General features: G+C 36.3%; 1 long non-coding RNA gene across 1 annotated transcript; it reads left to right on the top strand.

Moving 5' to 3' along the window:
- Nucleotides 1–9,933: 9,933 nt before the first annotated feature.
- Nucleotides 9,934–21,712, top strand: LOC105506861. The gene is made up of 2 exons (XR_001000999.1): nt 9,934–10,051; nt 20,241–21,712. It is a non-coding gene; the product is annotated as an uncharacterized LOC105506861 (long non-coding RNA).
- The last annotated feature ends 3,588 nt before the right edge of the window (nt 21,713–25,300 follow it).

Genomic DNA, 25,300 nt, shown 5'->3' with positions numbered 1-25,300 from the left:
TAGTCAGAAAATATGGCTTTTTATTTTTTACATGCTGAAATTTATGATTTTCTCTGTGGTCTACATATGCTTAATTTTAGTAGTTGCCTTATTGTCACTTAAAATTTTCATCAGTTCATATAGAATAGTATATGGCATAGCAGATGCCGGTAGTGCCCTACTCATATTCCTCAGACCTGACAGCTTTCAGTGTGCTTCTTTAAACTTTCAACTACCAGTGTTTGTGTCTCTCTGCCACAAAATTCTTTCTGAAATCTTATAAGGCTTTTTTGTTCCCATGCAACAAGCCAGAAGTTCCAGTGAATTAACAAATACCCAGAAACTCCCAACCAATGACTGCTGGAATTTGGTATATAAATACCCCAACTATCTCCCACCTTGGGTGGAAAAATTTGGTCACACTTTACACCATTTCTCAGAATTTTTCCGTATGATTAATTTGTGGCAAGTTACTTAGTTATGTACAATTTATTGAATGTTTTCCCTCCCTATGTAATTTCTATGCCCTATATTGTGTTCCTTTTCTTCTCTCATAAACAGATTTCATTGGAATTCTCATCCTAGGACCTGCTTCTGGGGGATTCAAAATAAGACAATAACCAATCTTATTAATACTTTTTTTTCTTTTAAGTTCTGGGATACATGTGCAGGATATGCAGGTTTGTTACATAGGAAAATATGTACCATGATGCTTTGTTGCACCTATCAACCCATCACCTGGTGGAAACCATTATCCTCAGCAAATTATTAACCCATTTTTCAGATACATTATGTGGTTAACTACTCTAAAATATTATGTGAATTATTCATTAGCTATTCATGGTAGGTTAAACTCTGTTTCTCATTCTTGTTACACTTAATTTTATTCTTCCAGTCTATGTTTCATAGTTTTAGTTTTTTGGGGGGATTTTAGGTACAAGATTTGTTTTACTACATGTTAAATTTGTATGGATACATAATATTTGTACATATTTTGGGGTACACATGATATTTTGTTACATACATAGAATGTGTAAAGATCAAGTTGTGGTATTTAGGACATTCATCACCTTGAGTACTTACCATTTCTATGTGTTAGGGCCATCTCAAGCCTTCTCTTGTAGGTGTTTCAAAATATATAATACACTGTTGTTAACTATAGCCACTCTGCTATCGAACATTAGAGCTGACCCCTCTATCTGACCTTATGTTTGTACCCATTAACTAGCCTCTCTTTATTCCCCTACCCACACACTCTTCCCAGCCTCCCATATCTGTTACTCTACTTTCTACTTCCATGATAGCAACTTTCTTAACTTCCACATGTGAGTGAGAATATGTGATATTTTTCTTTCTGTGTCTGACTTATTTAACTCAACACAATAACCTAAAGTCCCATTCATGTTGCTGCAAAAAAAAAAAAATGATTCCATTCTTTTCTATGGCCAAATAGTATTCCATTGTGTATATTTACCACATTTTATTTATCCATTTATCCATTGATGGACACTTAGATTGATTTAATATCTTTGCTGTTGTGAATAGTGCTACCTTAAGTGTAAGATCTGAAACTATAAAACTACTAGAAGAAAACATAGGGGTAACACTTTAGAACAGTGGCCTAGGCAAATATTTTTTGGCTAAGACTTCAAAAGCGTAGGCATCAAAACTGAAAACAGAAAAATGAGACCACATTAAATAAAAAAGCATCTGCACGGAAAAGAAAACAATAAACAGAGTAATGACACAACGTACAGAATGGAAGAAAATATTTGCAAACTCTTCATAGGACAAGGAGCTAGTATCCCAAATGTGTAAAGAACTCGAACAACTCAACAGTAAAAATAATAATAATAATAATAATCCTAATAAAAAGTGGGCAAAGGACGTGAATAGACATTTCTCAAAAGAAGATATACAAATGACCAACAAGCATATGAAAAAAATGCTCAACATCACTAACTAATTATCAGGGAAATGGAAATCAAAATCACAATGAGCTATCTTCTTACCCCAGTTAGAATGGCCATTATTAGGAACAGATGTTGGCCAGGATGCGAAGAAAAGGGAACTCATACACTGCTGGTAGGAATGCAAATTAGTGTAGCTACTATGGAAAACAGTGTGGAGATTTCTCACAAAACTAAAATAGAGCTACTGTAAGATCCAGAAATCCCATTACTGGATATTTACCCCTCCCCCAGAATAGAAAATCAGCATATATTTTAAAAAATACCTTCACCTTTATGCTTATTTCAGCATATTTTTGACATTATTCAGAACCTAAGTATTAATTACAAAGTTTCATTATCAATGTAGACAGTAATCAATATCACTATAATATACCTCTCTTTTTCTTGTTTAACAATTCTACATTGCCTAGGATTAATATCATGGGACAACTCCATTCATACTTTAAAATCATTTTAGATACACCTATTAGATACAATATTTATTTGCCGGTGTTATTTGATCAGTCTTTTATTTCTAATATGTGAACTTACCCATTTCGATTTATTGATATGTAAATATTTGGTCTTAGTTCTTTCATCTTATTTTATGCTATGTTTTACGTTCAATGCTTCCTTTGTTTTCTCTCTTCTGCTGTGGGAATTGTGTGACTGCAAGTTTCTTTGTTCAAGTATTTAGTTTTATAGCCTCAGGTGACAGATTATGCATTTTGAAAGATGGAAAGGGGGTGAAAGTCCTTCCACAAACAGAGATTAATGTATACCCTTGCACAGCAAGCGAATGTTGTTCCAGAGCGAGAGTAGGTATAGTCCTCTCTCTCTTACTGTCCCAGGATGTGGGGATGGGGACAGGTGGAGAGAATTTCTTAAAAGAAAAACACGGTAATGGGATCCTTTTAGTCCAGGCATTTAAATTATTTGTGATTTGAAATTCCTTACGATATCAAATGTCCCACTTTTCCAACCCTTTAAAATCTTGCATAAAGTTTATTCAAAATGAGGTGCATCTTTTCCAGTTTTGAAAACTCCACTGAAGCTTTCCTTTTTGATGATTCTTACTTTCACTTTAAGAAGGGTGTAGGGATATGGAGTGTTAATAATCACTGGCATGTTAAAATTACTTGTCCATGGTTTTCCAGATAATTATAATAAAAATGATACTAGTGATATCTGATGCATAGTGTTTACTATGTAACAAAAACTGGTCCACGTTATTTATACACAGTAATTCATTTAGCCCTTATGAGTTACATGAGGATTCTATTATATTCAAGTATGAATTGTGTATTAATGCTGCTATAAATTTACATCTGAAAACACTGAGTAGCAGGAGACTATATATCCTTCCCAGTGTCTTACATCCTTTGAATAGTAGAGCCAGGACTTAAATTCATAATTCATGATAATTGGCTCCTGAAAGTACACTCTTTTTTATATTTTATTTTTATTTTTTGAGTTGGAGTCTCACTCTGTCACCCAGGCTGGAGTGCAGTGGTGCCATCTCGGCTCACTGCAACCCAGGGTTCAAGCGATTCTCCTGCCTCAGCCTCCCGAGAAGCTGGGATTACAGGCACGTGCCACCATGCCCGGCTAATTTTTGTAATTTTAGTAGAGAGGGGTTTTCACTATGTTGGCTCAGGCTGGTCTTAAACTCCTGACCTCGTGATCCGCCCGCCTCAGCCTCCCAAAGTGCTGGGATTACAGGCATGAGCCACCATGCCAGTACACTCTTAACCAGGACACTGCACATTCTCAGACAAAAATCATATTTTACAAATACTTATCTAGGAGACTAAGATAAAGTAAGCACACTTCACCCTAGTTCTCCTCAGTTATTACATCTAAAACCTGGATGAGACAAATGAAGCAAACAGCAGAAGACTAAATGAAAAGTAGACAAAAGAAAGTAGACACATTTGAGGACTTGGATTCAAGGAAAGACACAGAATTGAGTTCCCTGGGCATTGGTTTCACCTTCTGTATATCCCAATCTGAGTGCAGGAAAAGTTCTCAACCAAGAAATGCTAACAGGTGCACAAAATAAATAAAACAATAGAAAAAAGAAAAAACAGAATAAGTCTGTTCTCTCTGGACAGGGGACTGGCAGAGCAATGGTTCTCAACCAAGGGTGATTTTGTACCCCAGGGGATGTTTGACAATGTCTGGAGACATTTCTATAGTGGGGGAGTTCTACTGCGATCTAGTGGGCAGAGATCAGGAATGTTGTTCAACATCCTAAAATGAACAGAGCAACACAATGACAGTGAATTAACAGACCCCAATAACAATAGTGTGAAGACTGAGAAACCCTATTCTAACTGGTTCAAGCCAGGGTCAGCAAACTATGGCCCTGTGAGCCAAATCCAGCCCACTGCAATAAGTACAATAAGAACATTGATGGCACAGATAAGCCCAGCAGAACTTTAGGCACCTGATATGAAAAGGTAACACATAATTCATATTTAGCATTGGACTCTTGAACCTTTTTCATTAACTAAAATATATGTATATTTACATATATATATATATATATACACCTTAGCTTTTTAATTATTTTATTTTTGTTTTCTTATTTGTACTGAAAAGCTTTGAATATGGCACTCAGACAAGTCATTTTGAACTCATTTTTAAAGCTGTCATATTGTTTGATCTTTCCATATGTCCTCACACCTAAAGGGTACTTATAGTTGAAATATAAAATATAAGTAATCCCACAAGCCTCACATGAAAATGTCCACTTATATGCATTCCATATACTTAATAATTTTAAAATAATAGAAATCATGTTATGTTTATAATGTTAATAAATAGCATGGTTGTTCTGAAAATGTTCAGTAATACTATTACTTGAAGACTCTGGTTGAAACAAATTAGTTGATACTTGGTCATCCTTTGAATTAAAAAAATAAATCTGGGCCAGGCGCGGTGGCTCATGCCTGTAATCCCAGAATTTTGGGAGGCCGAGGTGGGCGGATCACAAGGTCAGGAGATCGAGACCATCCTGGCTAACACGGTGAAACCCCGTCTCTACTAAAAATACAAAAAATTAACCAGGCATGTTTGGGGGCACCTGTAGTCCCATCTACTCGGGAGGCTGAGGCAGGAGAATGGCGTGAACCCAGGATGCGGAGTTTGCAGTGAGCCGAGATCACGCCACTGCACTCCAGCCTGGGTGACAGAGGGAGACTCCGTCTCAAAAAAATAATAATAATAAAATAAAATAAATCTGAAAATCTTGCTATTTGGGAGCAGCCAAGTCTATTGACATGTCAGTATTTTTATTGATATCAATATCTCTGTATTTAATTAGAAATTAACTTTTAATTAAAATGCATGTATTGTTGCCCCTATGAGAACAAAATGTGGCATCATCTCCCTGGGATTAATAACTCTTAAATAGCTAAATTTATTATACTAAAAATGTTAATAAAGTTACAATATTACAAGCGATGGACTCTCACTCCAGAATTGCTGTAAAATAAAGAAGGCTTAGTAAAGATAATCATACTACAGTCTCCTGAAGAGTGAGCTTGGCTATCTCATAATTGTGGTTCAAATAATGATCTGCTGACATAGAACACTTCTTAAATGAAATAAGTTAACGTGCATCAAGAGAGATATTATGGTCCAGTAGAAATGTCTGCAATAAGGTGAACATACAACATTAGGTAACCCTCATTAAAATTTGTCATTCTGCAGATGATTTCTGTAGTGGAAACTGATTTTAGTATTATCCTCTTAAGTTATCTATCTGTAACTGCAGAAACAAGTTTAAATATTTATTTCACTGGAATTAAAATAACTTCTGTCTTAAAAAGAAATCTAAATCACTGAGCCTGTAAATAATTATATGAATTTATAGGAAATCCCAACTGCCATTAAAATGTGATACAATTTTTGACTAACCCATTTGTCTAATGGTTCTTTGAATGATTCCCCAAATTTAAGGTTTTTTTCTAACTTTTCATAAGATTATCCCCAGGTTTTCAAGTTTAATGCTATAATCCTGTGTTTTTTTTCCCCTAGAGGAATACAGTGTCTTTTTATTGTGTTAATTTTTTTGGTGGTTTCTACTCAGTATATCTTATAAATAACATAGAAGATTCAAATATGCATTTATCAGGGATTAAACAGTTTAGATACTCCATTTTAAACATTAATGATTATCAGTATCTATATAATTTTAAATGTAAACTGCATCACCTATAGAAAAGAATGGGAAAAAATACAATGGAACAATTAACCAAAAACGTTGATGTTTTTGTTATTAGACAAAGTGGATTTAAGGGATGAATTGTTTCTAGGAGAAAAAAAATGTTTATTCCAACATAATAAGAGGCTGTATCCAAGAGGAAAATAATATAAACATCTTAACCTTTTGTTTTTGTAATAACTTTTTTTTTTTTTTTTTGCAAAAAAAGCAGGAAGTGGTCAGGATGAAAAGGAGATTCAGGTAATTTAACTTACCTATCTCTGAAACTAAAAGATCAAACAAGGAATAAAATAGTAAGAAAGCAGAATATTTAAACAATATTGTCATAATTGACATAAAGAGAAGAACAGACCCAACAACTGCAGAGAACATATTCTCCTCAAGTATTACATTAAAAGTATTACATTAAAATCATAAAAATTGATTATTAATCAGGATTTGGTAATGGTCAACTACTAATACACAGCATGTTCTATGACAAGAGTGGAGATAAACTAGAAGTCAGCTAGAAATTTTATTACCCCAAAAATGTTTTTGAATCATGCATTTTTAATATTTTGCATGTATGCATGGTTAGTTTTGATTGTATGCTGGATTTATGCTGGATTTTCTGTATGAAATAGTATAGAGATAATTGGAAATCTTAGATGATTTTATCTTCACTAGGTGATTTTTATCTTCATCCAGGGAACATTTGTTTTTGTTAATGAGAGATAGTTAAGATGAGGGTAGTTCATCTCATAGCAATCAGGGATTGCGACCTGTTGAAGCTGGGCTTTAAGTTTTGTGAGGAGTTTTTTTTTTTCTGATTCATATGGACCCTTAGGCCATAGCCCCTCAGGGATGCCAAATGAACCCTTGGGGCATTTTCCAGGGCCTTTGGAAGGCCCTGAATCCATATATTGTTTCCTGAGGTGAGTGAGACTACTAAAGTCCTGCTCAACTGCTTAGCTTCTCAGCTACAAGTTTCTGCTTAGCGCCGTATGTTCTCAATCACTTCTTTTGAATCAGCAAACAGTTTTAAAGGAAAAACAACATTACATTTTTTTCTCACCAGCTGGGTGGCTCTTCTGACATCTTGTCCCTTCAAATCTTTGCATCCTTGGATTTCCGTCTTCAAACAGATGTCTTTAATTTTTTGGTTTTTGTTTATCTAGATTTTTCCAGGAAGATGGTTGCTGAAACAGATTATTCTGCCATTACTGGAAGCGGATATCTTTACCAACCCTATTTTTTTCTCTGAAATAACCTTTAGTTTGTAGCTTTTTATCCTTGAAGCCAATTAATATAAAATTAAGATCAACTTGTATTTAGGTACATGATAGTCACTGGCAGTGGATCTTTTTGTCATAATTTGCTTAAATTCTTTCAGTTAATTTTATCGTTTAATTGATTTAATAAATGTTTCTTTAGTACACTTGTGCCAGGTATGAGCCATCTGCTAAAGATTCATTACAAATGTACTGCATGGTGGGAAAATACTCAAGTAAATAAGGTTACATTTTTGTCATTAAAAATAATGGCAAAAACTACAATTACCTTTGCATCAACCTAAATATATATTCATACATTAGCACATATTAATGAAACAAAATCATATACTAGGCCTTAATGAAAGTATCAAGGATTTCAAGAAAATTGTATCTAACAAATCACAATCTCAATTGAAGTTGTCAGTGATGTACTAAGCCCTGCAATATGTGATCATTTGTACATTGGAGTTGTTCTTCTGGTCAATACAGACTGGGTTCATCAGACCACTTATTCCTCGAGTAGAACTTAAAAAGCAGGGAGAGAGAGACAGAGAGATAGAGGAAGACAGAAATAAAATAAAATACAAGGTTAAGAATTCAACAGAGAGCTTCAAATTACAAAAACAAAACAAAAGCCACCAACTTTCATTTTGATGTACTTTGAAGTTCTATCATCAGGTACCAAAATATTCAGGTTTACTGATATTCATGTTAAACGGATCCTTTAATAATGAAATACCCTTATTATCTCTAGTTATTACTCTTTTTCTTAAAGGCTACTTTTTTCCTAGTATCAGTGTACCCATTCTAGCTGTTGATGAAAAGAGTCAAACTCTGTAAAATATTTGAAGATATTTATTTTGAGCCAAATATGAGTGACCATGGCCTATGACACAGCCCTCAGGAAACCTCGAAAATATGTGCCCAAGGTGGTCGGGACACAGCTTGGTTTTATAATTTTTCAGTAGTCATAAGACATCAATAAAATACATTTTAGAAATACATTGCTTCAGTCCAGAAAGATAGGACAACTGGAGGGGTCCAGGGCAGGAGCATGATGGGGGGTTCCAGGTTATAGACAGATTGTAAAATTTTCTGATTGGCAATTAGTTGAAAGAGTTATTATCAGTAGAAAGAGTAGAAAGGAATGTTTGGGTTATGATAAGGGGTTGCAGAGACCAAGATTTTATCATGCAGATGAAGCCTAAAAGCAGCAGGCTTCAGAGAGAACAGATTGTAAATGTTTCTTATCAGACTTAAGTTCTGTGTTGATGTTAAATGCTAGCCAGCTTTTCCTGCATTCCTCAAGGGAGAGGGGCATAATGAGGCATGTCTGACACCTCCTTCCCATCATGGCCTGAACCAGTCTTTCAGGTTAAATTTACAGTGCCCTGGTAGAGGAGATAGCCCACTTAGATTGTTGCAGGGAGTCATCAAATTTTATTTTGGGTTTTACACAGCCTTTTTTTTTTTTTTTTTTTTTGAGACGGAGTCTCGCTCTGTCGCCCAGGCTGGAGTGCATTGGCCCCCGTCTCTGCTCACGGCAAGCTCCGCCTCCGGGGTTCACACCATTCTCCTGCCTCACCCTCCCGAGTAGCTGGGACTACAGGCGCCCGCCACTATGCCCGGCTAATTTTTTGTATTTTTTTAGTAGAGACAGAGTTTCACCGTGTTAGCCAGGATGGTCTCGATCTCCTGAACTCATGATCCGCCCTCCTCGGCCTCCAAAGTGCTGGGATTACAGGCGTGAGCCACCACGCCTGGCCTTACTTAGCTCTTTAATGCTTGCTTTTGTTTGTTGTCTTTTCCCATACTATTATTTTCAACCTAATTAGGTTTTAAATGTAAGTTGTCTTTCATATTAAGAGTCTAAAATTGGAACTTGCTTTTTTATCTTATCTGTAAATCTCTACTAAATTTTAATGGAAAGTTTAGGCCTTATAAAATTTAAAGTCATTATTAATAGTTTTTTTTTTAAAGTTGACCATCTTTCCCTTCATTTTATGCTTTTTCTCTTCTCTTTTAATTTCTGTTTCCTCTTTTGTCACCACTTTTGTGTTTATTGAAATTTTTTATTCAATTTAAGTTATTTTATTGGATTTTTATCTGAGGCTAATTAAAAACATTTCTACACATTTTTTGACAACCTCTCCTTCAGAAGATGAGATTGATGGCCCATCCCAGAATTCTGAGCCAATCTTAGTGACTCTCTTGTAACCAATTCAATGAAACAATTGTGATGCTACATAAATTTCTAGGCCGAAATTACAACCTACTGTCATTACCTATTGTCACCAGCAGAAGGCGCATCTTGCCCTTCACGCATTTTCAAAGTTTGGGTTTTCACGTCATTTCCTGCAGCCTGTGGAGCTTCTGGGAGCAAATAAATTACAGATTGTTCAGAGACGAATTGCCTGAGGTCTGTCTAAGTGCATATATCTTATTCTCAGTTTCAAAGGATGGTCTTGTTAACATAGAATCCTGTGTTGACAATTTGTTTTCTTTTCTCTTTGGGAAGATTCAGCTCCATTTTCTCTGGTCGTAGGTCTCCATGGATGCTATTGAGAAGGCACTTCTCAAAGTCCACAAGGACGATGACATCTTTCCACCAAATACCACCTGGTTTATAACAAAAGGCTTGTCATCATTTAAGTCATTGTTCACCTGTTGGTAACATGTCCTTATTTCTCTTGCAATATTGGTAGAGAGACATTTGTTCACTTCATTAATATTCTTCATATTTCATGTATATGTCAAATATATAGTATGCTAAAGTATTTCAAAACTTTATAGCTATTTTTAATTAAAATTATTTATATAAACTAATTCATATAAATAAAATGATTTCACTGACAGTAAAAACAAAATTAAACAAAGGAAAAGCTAGCATAAAAATAACAAAAGACAAAGAAATCAAGGTTTCTTTCTTATTATAATACAGATTTGAACAAATTATTTAAAAATTTTAAAAATATAAGCATAGTTCTGAGCAAAATATCAAAATAGTAACCCTTTTCCTTAAAATGGTGATGATGGTAATGTTGACCTGGATGAGAAATTATATAAGAGCGCCCAAAATCTTCCATAAAGAAAATCAAGTGACATTTGTATTAACTATGGCAAAAAGCTTATATCTACAATAATTATGTAATATATAATAACATTCAGCTTTGGCAAAGTAGTTTATATACTTCATATAAGATAGTTCAAATCTGAATCAATACAGAAACAATTTATAGTACAGAAGTGAGAGCAAAAAGAAAATATACATATATGTATGCTTAAAGTGTAATAATTTTGGTATTTCAAATAATAAAATTATAGCCTAGTTAACAAATGATATCAGTAAAAAGCATTAAAAATAGATACAAAAAATATAAAAGATAAGTATATTAAATATGATTAAGATAAATTTTATATTTTTACCCTCGTATCAGAGTATGAAAGGAGTTTAAAATGTTACTCTCTTTCTGGAAATAAATTTGATGATCCAGCAAAGTTTTAAAATTTGCATGCCTTTTGCATGTTAATTCTTCTTCTAGGACTGTATTTGACACAACTAACTTAAATACATGCAAAAAAGTATCAATGAATAAAAGACAAAACAGTTGTGAGATAAGTTATAGTGTGTCCGTATTGTGACTTCTGTACAACTTTTATAATATTTCAGGTAAATTTATACATATTTCTGAAAAATATCTTCAAGTTACATTATCAATAAAAAGGACAAATTATAAACTTCCAAATATGTGCCTAGATTTATAAATGTTATGTATGTAAATATATATATGTTTATATTTGGTAATATATACATTTGATGGCTAATTATGGTTATTTTGCAAAGAAATATTGATTTCCTTGTTTTGGAAGTTTTACACAGAGCACATGCCATATTCGTAATTAACAAAAGTCAAAGAAATAGTCGTGTGATGACATATTACTAAAGGTTGTTTTGAAATATTTATGATCTTTCTTTTGTATCTGTAGACATAAGTTTAAATGGTAATTTATATATGGCAATTTCATGTAAATGGATAGATACAAATATGTAGTCCAATTTGCTTCCTTCACTTGGAAAAATGTATTTGAAGTGGGTGCATGCTTTTGTGTGTATGAGAAAATCAGTTCCTTTTCATTCTTGAATCTGAATTCTATTGTATAGTTATAGTTATACCACATATTGTTTATTCATTTACCAAATGATGGACATTTTGGTTCTTTCCACATTTTTACTGTTGTAAAGAAAGTGGCCATGAACAGAGTTTTTAGAAGTCTTTGTATGAACATAAGCTTTCATTTCTCTGGAGTAAATAGAAGGGCTGGAAGTAGAAGGTCTGCATCATATGGTGGTGTGTGTTTAACTTATTGAGAAACTGCCAAAATGTTTTTCGAAGTCCCTGTACCATTTTTCAGTCCTAATATCAGTGTATTGAAGTACCAGTTGCTCCACATCCGTGCAGGCTTTTGGTTTTGTGACACTTTTTAATTGCAGACATTATAGAAGGCGTGAATTGGTATCTGAATTGTGGATTTTATTTGTATCTTGCTAAGGAGTAAAAGTGTTGGGAACTTATTCATGAGCTTATTGAATATCTTTTACTGAAATATTTAACCATGAAAGTTGTCCACTATTTTAGTAGTCATTTTAGTATCAAGTGGAATCATTCTTTATGTATTCCAGATACAAGCTCTTTGTTCAGGTAAATGTATTGTTAGTATTTTCTCTAGGTTTATGACTTGTCTTTCATTTCTTGACTTTTAGGAAAAGTTCTTTTTTATATTTGATAAAATACAATTTATCTTTTCTTTTTGTATTCTAAGAAATCTTTTCCTACAGCAAGGATTGAAATATTTTATCGTGTAAGTTTTATAATTTTATAATTTTTGCTTTTATATTGAGGCCTAAGATCCATTTCGAATAAATTTATGTAATGTAAGATTGGCATCCAGGTACATTTTTCCATTTGGTTATTCAATTGTTATAATACCTTTTAAAACAACTCTTCTTTATTCCATTAGATTAGCTTGGCACCCATGTCCAAAATTCACTGGCCATATTTCTGGACTTTTTATTGTGTTTAATTAAATGTTTATTAAATGCCTTGCTGTAGTCTTCTTTGGGTTAAATCTACTTAGTGTTCTATAACCTTATACTTGGATATTGATATCTTTCTCTAGGTTTGAGAAGTTCTTTGTTATTATCCCCTGGAATAAACTTTCTATCCCCATCTCTCTCTTTACCTTCTCTTTAAGGCCAATACCTCTTAGAGTTTCCCATTTTAGGCTGTTTTCTAGCTCTTGTAGGCATGCTTTATTATTCTTTATTCTTTTGTCTCCTCCGACTCTGTTGTTTTAAATAGCCTGTCTTTAAGCTCACTAATTATTCCTTCTACTTAATCAATTCTGCTGTTAAGACACACTGATGCAATCTTCAGTATGTCAATTTCATTTCTCAAAGAATTCTGCTTGATTCTTTTTATATTTCAATCTTTTTGTTTACTTTATCTGATATAATTCTGAATCCCTTCTCTGTGTTGTCTTTAATTTCGATGAGCTTCCTCAAAGCAGATATTTTCATTTGTTCTTGTGAAAGATCGCATATCTCTGTCTCTCTCGGCTTGGTCACTGGTGCTTTCTTTATTTATTTGGTGAGGACGTGTTTTCCTGGATAGTCTTGAGGCTTGTGGATGTTCTTTGGTGTCTGGGCATTGAAGAATTAGGTATCTTTGTATTCTTTGTAGTTTTGGGAAAGCTTTCCAAGTATTCAAAGGGACTTTGGTGTGACCTAAGTCTTTAGTCACTGCAGCAGTATCTGCATTAGTGAGCACCCCAAGCACAGTAATACTGTGGCTCTTGCAGTCTTATAGAGGTATTGCTTTGGTGTTCTTGATTAAGATCCAGGAAAATTCTCTGGATTAGCAAACAAACACTCTTGTTTTCTTCCCTTACTTTATCTCAAATAAACAGAGTCTCTCTCTGTGCTGAGCTGCCTGGAGCTGGGGGAGGGGTGACACAATCACCCCTGTGGCCACCAGCCCTGGGACTGCATTGGTTCATACTAAAAGCCAGCACAGCACTGGGTCTCACCCAAGGCCCGCAGTCACCACTGCCTGGCTACTATTTATGTTCACTCAAGGCCCAAGGGCTCTATAGTCAGCAACTGGAAAATCTAGCCATGCTTGTGTACATCCCCTCAGGGCAGCTAGTTCACCCTGGACCTGGGCAGGTCCAGAGATGTCACCCAGGAGCCAGGTCCTGGAGTTGGGAACCCTAGGTATCTACCTGGTGCTCTATTGTACTGTGGCTGAGCTGCAAGACAAATTCCTTCCCATTTTTGCCTCCCGTTTCCTAAAGCAGGGGAGTCTCTCCCCAGGACTACCACCATCCCCATCCCATGGTGAGTACTGCTTGGCTACGACCATTTACTCAAGGCCCAAGGGTTCTTTACTTAGCTTGTGGTGAGTGCTCCCAGGCTTGGGACTCTCCCTTCAGGGTAGCGGGGGCTTCCCACAGACCTCGAGAAGGTCCAGAAATGCCATCCGGGAGCCAAGGTCTGGAATTTGGAATCCCAGAAGCCCTTATGGTGTTCTACCCCATTGCAACTGAGCTGGTACTTAATCTGATTTTTGGTTCTTATGAAAGTACTTTTTTGTGTGGATAATCATTCAATTTGGTGATTCTGCAGAGGGGGTGATCACTGGAGGATTCTATTTGTCCATCTTGCTCTGCCTCCCTTAGAGTCAGACACTTTTAACAGATCTGCAAAGAAACATGTACCATGTATTCTCTCTGAGGGAAGCTCCATCTACATAACAAGGCCACCTTTGCTAGTCAAGCTGCTTTCTTTCTCTTTCTCTTAACCTGTCTTACCTTTAAGTCTGATTTACCTGTTTCTGGTCATGCTCTGAGTCTACATTCTTTACTGTGGCCTCAGGGTGGTATATAAGTTTCTGTAACTCTTTGGGACATTGGGTCATCATTCTGAAGGCTCCTGTGTATGCAGGTTAAATAAATTTGTGTGCCTTTTCTCCTATTAATCAATCTACCTCATGTCAGTGATTTTTAGCAAACCTTAGGGGGCCAAGAACCTATGGCTCCCACAAGGTGAAATGTTTTGATTTCCTTAACATCAGTTGAAATAATCAGGGCTTGAAGAAGGAACAGATTATGAAATAAAGACAGGCCCCTCTGCACTGTCCAAAAGTGATCTAAGCTCAGCAACAAAGCATTATTTTCTTCAGAAGTTTCAACAAAGATATATTTTATCCCCTCTAAATTTTACCTGCCTCTGATAGTTAGCAATTATTTCCTGGGCATTCATCCCAGATTGTTGCTAAGCAATGAATATAAGCTTGTATCTTCTCATTTTACCATTTGCTACATAGAATTTCTTGCATGACTCTGCCAAAATATTGCTTTTCATTTAAAAAATTTATTAATTATGCTTATCTTATGTAGGATTTAATGTAATTTTCTGTGTAATACAATCTTTAAAGAGAGAAAATGAAATTTGTTGGGTCATTGACTTTTATACAATTTGTTCAATTTGTAATCACATTTTCAGTATGGAAACACACACACCCACGTGCACGTGCACACACACACACACACACATACACAAACACTGAATTAGATTTCAAAATAAAAAAAAAAAAAAGGAGACCTTATCACCACTAAGACATATGCTTCATCTGATTTGATTCAGCTCATTTCCCTGGAAGAGTTGCCTGCTGGGAACTGGACTTTTTCTTGTTTTGAATGCACCAAAAGACCAATTATAAATACTGGTATAGCATTTTGTAATCATATTTGTAGTTTATTTTCTATTTTATAAACTTGCTATAGTTTATTTTTCTATGGATTACTTAAGCCATGCAGAGTTGTTGGTATACTGGAAATAATATTTACCTGTGTTGGGTCCAAAGGCTTGGCTATCTGAAGGTTCACTGAAAAATCAAATTACAAAGGGCAGATTAATTGGAGAAAAGACATATAAATGTACTTAACGTGCATGCACGGGAGCCTTCAGAATGAAGACTCAAAGATACAGGGGAAATTACTGATTTTTATGCTTAGGTTCAACAAAGTATAGACAGCTGTGTTGAAATTTGATTGGACAAAAAAGATGATCTAATGCCAATAGACTAGTGGGAAAATCCAGCAAGGACTGTCTAGATTCTTCTTGGCCTCTCTGAGCATGCATTTTTTCTTTCTGGGTAAGGGGCAGACCCTTTCTGGAATGTAGGTCTTTTGACCTACAGCAAAAAAAATATGGGTCAAATAATTTATTTATAGCCAGTTTTTACACAGAAAGGCAGAGGGAAATTAAAGAGTCATATTTTTAGATTTTATGAGTAGCTTTGGGGAAAAGGGATTCTGGTTTCTATGACCTGCCTTGAGGAAGAAGGATTCTAGTTTCTATGGCTAGCCCTGAGGGAGAAAGGGACTAAGACACAGGAGGACAGGACAAGGTCATAGGAAGGCTTTTGTTTCTCAGGCTGCTTCTGAAGCTTTCATTTTGGGGTATTGTTTTCTGAGGCCCAGCACCTGCAATCACAGTGAAAGGGTCCAAACCTAGGATTGAGGTTTAAAGAGTTCTTGAGCAAGTAATTAAATTTCTGCAAGCCTCAACTAACTTTACTGGCAAAACGAATATAATTATCCCGTCTCATAATCCTGAGAAAATGTCAAAAACACCAGCCAACATACTATGATCAATATCCTCTTCCTAGAACAGAGAAACATCTTTTTGCCTTTCCCCCTATTTTAATTGTTCTAACAATATTCTTTCTATGCCATTCCCAAGTCTAAGTCTTGGCTATAGCAGTTATAAGAAAAATCTCTCACATTTCCTTTCAGTTTATTTGGTTTTTAAAAAATATTATTAAGTAGAAGGGCATTTTAACCTTAAGTATATATTTTAAAAGGTTATCCTTCTGTAGATTTTATTATCATGCTTTCTTTGCATCACAGACCAAGTCACTCTATTTGTCTTTATCTTTGCAATTTGCACAATGACATTCTCTAAGATTCAAAGTGAACTTAAAATTTTTAGGAAACCAAATTTATTTTAATGTGTTTAGACTTTTATAGTTTTCTCTTCCAATCTGTTGCTCAAATATCTACAATATGACAATCAGTCATATTTAATTTATGTTTTTTAACTATTTATCTCTTTAAAACAATACATATGTTGGTATCTTAAAAGTAAATAGTGTTGTTTCCTATAGTCAACTATTTATCCTAGTATTATTTAATAAATAATAGATCTGCCTACTGAGCTGAAGATTTTACACATATCTTAAAATTGTATGTATACTAGGGTTTATTTCTGGGCTTTCTCTTCCATTTTATTAGTCTATTTATGTACCATTACCATACTTCTGTTTGTATTAGATAACAAATTTAGCATTTGTTGGCCAAGATTGCTAGAAATCTTAATTTCCGAAATTCTGTTATGATTGCATTGTTCTTTATTCCTCCCCATGCCTTTTGGAGTCATTTTGGTTAATGAGAAGGTAACTTTATTAGGACCAAACCACACACATTTCAAAATAGATATTTGTGGAGCAAATTGGTCAGCAGGGGTAGGAAAAGGCAGGGAAACACCGCTTTTTTGAAAAATATTCTGTTCCTCATTTTTGTACTAGGCCTTCTTCCATAGGAAAATAATGTACAACTTTAACAATATAGGGTTTTTCCCTAAATACATTAATGAATGAAATATTGCACTTGCCAAGATCAGATAAAAATCTAAATACATTACTCCATTACTTAGGTCATTATGATTGTATCTCTTTCAATGGTCTTTTAAGAGTAAGGATAAAGAATTAAACTATGTTATTGTTTTGGCAATTACATTGTGGCTCCTAACTGTTTCACCATTCTGAATCTGATGCATGATGATTTCTAAATGTAATCTAAATATATTATAAGAGTTACACTTCATATTCAGCAAATAAACACTTACATTTATTAACATGAAATCAGCGGCCGGGCATGGTGACTCACGCCTGTAAGCCAAGCACTTTGGGACACCAAAGTGGGCAGATCACTTGAGGTCAGGAGTTCGAGACCACCCTGGCCAACATGGTGAAACCTCATCTCTACTAAAAACACAAAAATTAACTGGGCATGGTGGTGCACACCTGTAGTCCTAGATACTTGGGAGGCTGAGGCAGTAGAATTGCTTGAACCCAGGATATGGAGGTTGCAGTGAGCTGAGATTGTGCCAGTGCACTCCAGCCTGGGTGACAGAGAGACTCTGTCTCAAAATAATTAAATAAATAAAATAAAATAAAAGTAAAATGAAATCAGTGAGTGATAGTTCCCTTTGAAGTTCACTTAAATGTTGCCCTTTTCTCTGTCAGTGAGACAATTATTCACTGAATTAACAATCAGTGAGTGAAACACTGTTAAAAGGGAAACAAATGATAAATCAAAAGAGGGTTCTGCTTAAAGAATACTTTAAATTTTAAGAATTCTGCATAAATAATTTTAATGCATATTAGAGTGTGGTAAGTACTTAAATGAGTCACTGGGTATGATGGAACATTAGAGGAAGGAGAAATTACTGTCATATATGGCAGTCTGGTGTGACTTCATGATGAAGTCTTGACATGATATCTGAACTACACCTTGACAGATTACTTAGATTTGGGGTTGAAGAGATGGCATTACTGAAGAGTTGAGACAAAGCTGTTGAGGTGTGAAGACTGTATATGTTCAGGGAATACTTGGTAATTTGTTGTCTGGGACATGGAGTGTGTGAGAAAAAAAAAAGCAGTAGGAAATAATTTTGGAAAGACAATTGGAAATCAGATGGCAGAATATAGATTTTTTTTTTTTTTTTTGGTGATTTGGGACCCATAAAGTATTGTTTTTAAAGGCATTGGTAGGAGTGGTACCATGCTTTAGAAAGATTACAAACAGATTATTTTACTAGTTAAGCAGTTAGACTGGATATTTGTAGTTCTATTGAGATTCTAGGATTCTAACATCTGAAATCACCAGATTCAGAACAGTCTAGATAATGTTAATTTAACCAAAGATCAGAAAAGTTCATCCACTAAGCCATTTCAACCTTTGCGCTATAATGTTCGATGTCAAATTCATATTTTTCCTTGTCCTTCCTTCATTTAATGAAAGACGTTAATATCCTTTGAAAGAGTTAACAGAACTATGTAATCCTGGCTTTCTAAACTATCAGAATAACAAATGTTATAAGAGATATTAAAAAGTTCTCTATTGCATTACAATAATCCTGAAATATTATGTCATTTGAACATAAATTTGAGTTAAATTTGCGTCATATATTACATTTTTTTCCTCAGTATAGCTACAAGTCAATGTGCCTTCAAGATATTCCCAGATTAAGGAATTTAATTTAATGTTTAGCTAATCTGATGTTTCACATGAAATTATTAGTTTAATTTTTAAATAAAATCTATACTTAAAATCCAAATTCAACTTTGTTACATGCTTTATTTATTGAATTATTGAGACACATGGTTGATATTCCTTTTGACAGACACTGAAAATGTAAATGAAGTCAACTCAATAATTAACTGGAGTGCTCATGCATTAAAAGTGACTAAAGAAGTCGCAAAATCTAGTTGTAACTGCTTATAGTTCATTAGTGGAAACCAAATCAGTTCTTAGTGACATGTAATCTTGTTATGTTTTTATAGCTCATGTATAGTTTTTATTAAAAACCAAATGTCTATAACAGCGTAATTATCAATTTTGTTTAGAAACTAACATTAACTGCTATATGAATGCCTGTAGCATAGTAATTTGGGAAACTGACAGCAATCAGGCTTAGTAATTCTTAGAATATGAGGAGATTTTCTAAGTTTAATGTTTATCAATCTTGTAGGTGCAAGGTTGTTTAATATATACTTGACCATTGGTGTCTTCACAGTTGAGATGCTAACATATGGAAATATATGAGAATTATATAGGACCTTGTAATGGATTGGATACTACAGGTGAGAGAGTGTATTAATCTTGACCCCTAGATTTTGGCTTGCATAACGAAATGGCTTGGTGACCGCCAATCACGGAAATAGCAGTGAGTATGAGAAAAACAGAGATGAGAGATAAAAATCTCATTTTTGCATTTACGTATTATTCATATGATTTTAGAATACCTTTTATTCAACTGGGTGGAGATGACAAGAATTCCCATTGGATACTGAGATGTGGAGTTCAGAATAGGGGTTGGTGACAGAGAGATAAATTTTGGGAGTTACCAGTATGTAAACTGCCAGCTGAAGCATGGAAATAAACCAGACTTCTCAAGACAACTGTGAAGAACACAAGAAGAAATTGGTGTCCTGGGATTGAGGCATGGTGTATTTATCATTTACTGCCCTAGTAAAGGAGATTGATCATGAAAATGAGACCAGGAAAAGGCAGCTAAAATATATAATGACATTTAGAAGGCATGTCATAGCAGTTACAGGATCAAAATCTTTAAAAGTGCTACTGAGATTAAAATGAAGGTTGACTAATGATAATGATAATGACAATGATATTTAACATTTATTGAGTGATTATTATTTTCTGAGTACTAAGTGTTTTACCTGGATTGAGTCAATAGTACTCGAAAACACCATAAGGGTGAATACTATGATCTTCATTTTACAGATGAAGAAAATAAGGCTTAGAAAAGGTAAGAAACATACCCAAATTAACACAAGTAGTAATTAGTGCATGTAGGATTGGAATCCAGACAATATGGGTCCAGAGACTATACTCTTAGCCTTTACACTATATTCCATTAAAATGGTGTGAAAAACATACCTTGAATTTTTCCCTAAGCATGAAAAACAAACAGGAGTTTCTCAATGCAGAAAGGACTAAAGCTGTCAAAGGTGTGCTTTTTGTCTGCACAAACAAGTTTCCGTTGAATGATAGAATGAAGAGATACTGACTTCCCTGGAGTCTCCAAACTTGAGTAGTCAGGTATGTATCCTTGAGTAACAAGACAGCAAAGTAAGTATTATCCCTCCTGGGATTTTGGTTGGTTATGACAGTGTGTTGAAAATTTGCATTCCATTTTTCCTTTGGGGAATTACACTTCCTGAGACCTCAATTTAGGAGGCTTAAGTGAAGATAATCCATCCCCAGTTACACTTGGCCTGCATAAACCAAGCAGATCAAAAGGAATGCTATGTTCAATTACTCAATGAATTGGTCGATATTGGCCTCCTTGATATATAAAACTCCATTAGTCAAAAATATCTTCTAAATCTGATGCCTTGCTTTACTCCAGAAGGTTGATTCTTTGCTACAGCCCTAATCTTTGGAAATTGCAATGTTATTTTTCTGGACTATCATGGCATATTTAAGCCAGGAACATGGGGTTGAGGATACCTCTGCTGATGTTGTTCTGGATTTCAGGCAACAGTTTGGAAATTTTAAGTAACTCTCATGTTATTTGAATTAGGTAAAGTGTGTTCACATTTGGACATCATTTATTCTTTGATGTACCAGGGATCCCCAAGAACTCTCTCAGGATAGATGATTTGTTAGAATAATTCACAGAACCCAGAAAAGCTATTATAAGTTGGGCATGATGGCTTGCATCTACAGGCCTAGCTGCTTGGGAAGCTGAGGTGAGAGGATTCCCGGAGCCCAGCAGTTTGAGGTTGCAGTGAACTATGATCATGCCACTGCACTCCACCCTGAGTGACAGAGCAAGACCCCATGTCCAAAAATAAAAATAAATAACAAAGAATAAAGCAAAAGCTATTATACTCATAATTACAATTTTTGTTTTACAGCAAAAGGGTATACATTAAAATCAGCAAAGAGAAAAGGCACATAGGGAGAGAGTCCAAAAGAAACCAGACTGAAGCTTCCAGCTATCCTCTCCCTGCAGAGTTACATGAACAGTGTTTAATTCTTCCAGCACATGATATGTGACACAGTACATGCAAAGTGTTACCGGCCTTGGTCATAGAACCGTGGAGGGTCTAGATCATTGACCTTTGCTACTCAGTTCCAGCCCCCACAGAGGTCAAAATGATACAACATGTCCTAAAGTGCCAGACATACAAAAGCAGATATTTAGCACTGAAACACATATTTAGCATAAACTATCTGGTGTGCCCCAGATAGTTTCTACTAAAAATACAAAAAATTAGCCAGGTGTGGTGGTGTACACCTGTAATCCCAGCTACTCGGGAGGTTGAAGCAGGAGAATCGCTTGAACCCGGGAGGCGAATGTTGCAGTGAACCGAGATCGTGCCCCTGTACTCCAACCTGGGTGATGAGAGCGAGACGCCATCTCAAAAAAAAAAAAAGTCTCATCCCAAATGTTATTAAAATTATTTTACTTGCAATTGACAACTATTTCCATGCCATGGATAAAATGTCTGACTTTTATCAATAGGTCCTCTCCTTTTTGGGAAAGTACTTGTACTTGGAGTGACATATAACCCGTGTTATATCTGTGGGAGGTCTTTTCTTGAGATTTTTGGAAAGACAAGGACCTTTCCTACTGCATTTAGTATAGTTGGGCAAACTGGATCTAGGGCAATGTTTCTCAAATGTAATACAAACTAGATTTGCTAGGGAGCTTGAAAACAGTTATTGTCCTGATAGCACCTCACCTCAATTTATCCATAATCCATGACTGAAAAACTTTGTTTTGGCTGGGTGCAGTGGCTCACGCTTGCAATCCTAGCACTTTGGGAGGCCAAGGCGGGCGGATCACCTGAGGTCGGGAGTTGGAGACCAGCCTGACCAATATGGAGAAACCCCATCTCTACTAAAAATACAAAATTAGCTGGGCGTGGTGGCACATGCCTGTAATCCCAGCTACTTGGGAGGCTGAGGCAGGAGAACCTGGGAGGTGGAGGTTGTGGTGAGCCGAGATCGCGCCATTGCATTCCAACCAGGGTAACAAGAGCGAAACTCTGTCTCAAAAAGAAAAAAGAAAAAAAAGAAAAGAAAGAAAAACTTTGTTTCAATTTTTTTGTTCGTTTGTTTGTTTGTTTTGAGACAGAGTCTCTGTCGCCCATGCTGGAGTGCAATGGTGTGATCTTGGCTCACTGCAACCTCCGCCCCCTGCACTCAAGCCATTCTCCTGCCTCAGCCTCCTGAATAGCTGGGACTATAGGTGCCCACCACCATGCCCGGCTAATTTTGTATTTTTAGTAAAGATGGGGTTTCACTGTGTTGGCCAGGCTGGTCTCGAACTCCCGACCTCAGGTGATCCGACCGCCTCCACCTCCCAAAGTGCTGGGATTACAGGCGTAAGCCACTGTGCTGACCTCAATTGTTTTTCAATTATCTAATGGAGAAATCATTTTAAAGGATGAAATGAGTAGCAGTGGTTCATTATCATTTTCACATTTTGATAGGCAGTGGGTTCCATGGAAGACTCAATACATTTAGATTGGTGTCCCTACTTCAAATTCAATTTGCTGTTATGTTGGTGAGGATAGGTTGTGTTGAGAAACTGCATCTCTAACAAGTGCACAGGTGGTGCTGCTCAAGGACCGCCCTCAGGGAACCAGTGCTCCACTGTGAGGAAAAGTATGAGTATGCTGGCTAGAAGCCTGCCGTGCTGTGACTAGTGAGAATCATGAAAAGACTTAATTTTGTTTTTGTTCCTTTTTTAAGGATAGAATTCTCAGGTAGCAGAGCCTTTGCAGGTCCCATGGGTAACTGGCCACCTGGGAAGTTTCGTTTCTGTGCAGATCCCAGGCTGTAACACTGATGCTGGATAAGGATGACATTTTGTGAACCACTGCTCTAGCCCACCCTCTGTCCTTTGAACACTTTCAACTGAAGGTGATCTTTGCTTACTGTAACTAGCACTGAGAGTTAAATAGGTTGAGTACCAGGAGTTTTACTAACTCTTTATATTGTTCAACTTATTTCAGCTTCATTGCATAAGTTATTAAAATATGTATCATCTACCATAAAAGAAAATACTCAGAATAAAATAACTTTCCAGAGGCATTAAGACCAATAGGAAACAGCTCAGTATTAGAACCCAAAAGAGGCAGATTCCAAGCTTCTACTCTTCAGCAGGATGAGTTGGAGATTTCAGGCCAGGTGGAGGTGCCAGCCACATGTTTTTCTTGCAAGTGAACCTTTTCTGGAATGTGAATCAGATCACCCAGCAGTATGCAGTCACCACTGCTTTGCAGTTGTTCCAGACCTGTTTCCTCACCTGTTGGGATGGATGTGACCTGTACCCGTAATGTCTATAATTAAAAGTTTTTCAGTGAGCATTCTGTGGGTTAGACCTATCCTTGAAAACATGGGCTGAACTGGATGTTGCAAGCGACATAACCTCTCAAATGGAGTTTGGCCACAGACTCCAAAGGCCTAAACAACAAATGCCAAAACCCCATATTCTAAACTCAGGTGCTAGATGATCTGGAGAGGCATTGGACCCAAATTGGTTCTGCAGGCATTGGCACATTGTTTAAGTGAGTGATATAAAAGAGTTGAGCTGGTAAAAGGAGGAAAGACTCTTTTGAGACAGTTGGCACTCTGGCATGTATTTTCTCCAAACTCATGGGAGATATAGAAAATGGCTGTCCCAGCCAGGCACAGTGGCTCACCCCTGTAATCCCAGCACTCTGAGAGGCCAAGGCGGGCGAAACACGAGGTCAGGAGATCGAGACCACGGTGAAACCCCGTCTCTACTAAAAAATACAAAAAATTAGCCGGGCATGGTGGCAGGCTCCTGTAGTCCCAGTTACTCGGGAGGCTGAGGCAGGAAAGTGGCCTGAACCCGGGAGGCGGAACTTGGAGTGAGCCGAGATCGCGCCACTGCACTCCAGCCTGGGCAACAGAGCAAGACTCCATCTCAAAAAAAAAAAAAAAAAAAAGAAAGAAAAAGAAAATGGCTGTCCCTATGTCTCTAGTCAAATGAAAGGGGCATGGAACTTTTGCTCCTCTCTGGTATAGTTTGTATATTTGTCCCTGCCCAGATCTCATGTTGAAATGTAATCCCTGATGCTGGAGGTGGGGCCTGGTGAGAGGTTTGGATCATGGGGGTGAATCCCTCATAGGTCAGTGCTGTCTTCATGATGGTGAGTTCTCCCAAGATCTGGTCATTTGAAAATGTGTGGCACCTCTCCCTCCACTCTCTCACTTCCTCCTGCTCTTGCTATGTGATATGCCTGCTCCCACTTCTCCTTCTATCATGATTTTAAGTTCCCGAGGCCTCCCCAGAAGCCAAGTCGATGCCAGTATCATGCTTCCTGTAAAGCCTGCAGAACCATGAGACTATCAAACCTCTTTTCTTTATAAATTACTCAGTCTCAGGTATTTCTTTATAGCAGTGCAAGAATGGCCTAATACAACTCAAAGCCAGCTCCAGTGATACATACTGATATTGCCTTCCTTGGTATAGAAAAGTCTATCTTTCTAAAGTTGGGAATTCATACTCTCTTAGTACAATTGAAATACTTTTTCTAAACCTGTTGTCTTGTTTCATTCCCCAAGTCCCAAAGGTGGACTCCTTGCTACGTATTTGCTCTTTGGAAACAAAAATTTTGCTCTCTGAGAATTAAATGGCATATTGTACAAAGAGTATGACCTCAAGGATACCACAGCAAATTTTTTTCAGGATACAGTGAAACACTCTGGCAGTTGAAGTAAGAACTCCTCCACACTCATTTAGTAGTTCCCATATTATTATAGTTACTTAAAAAGCATGTCCACATTGGGCATCATTTATTCATGAGCCTGTTGAGGTACTTCAAAGCCAGCTTCAGGTTCCATAATCTCTCATAAGATCTCAGCAGAACCCACAGAAGCCTTTGTGCTGATACTTACAGTACATTACAGTACAAGAACATAGATGAAAATAAGCCAGGGTAAAAGGAGCATAGTGAGGATTCCGGGAGGAA

Source organism: Colobus angolensis, unplaced genomic scaffold (assembly GCF_000951035.1).
Source record: "Colobus angolensis palliatus isolate OR3802 unplaced genomic scaffold, Cang.pa_1.0 Scaffold140, whole genome shotgun sequence".
Classification (NCBI taxonomy): Eukaryota; Metazoa; Chordata; class Mammalia; order Primates; family Cercopithecidae; genus Colobus; species Colobus angolensis.
The sequence above is the reverse complement of the archived record's forward strand: the minus strand, read 5'-3'. Positions and strand labels throughout refer to the sequence as shown.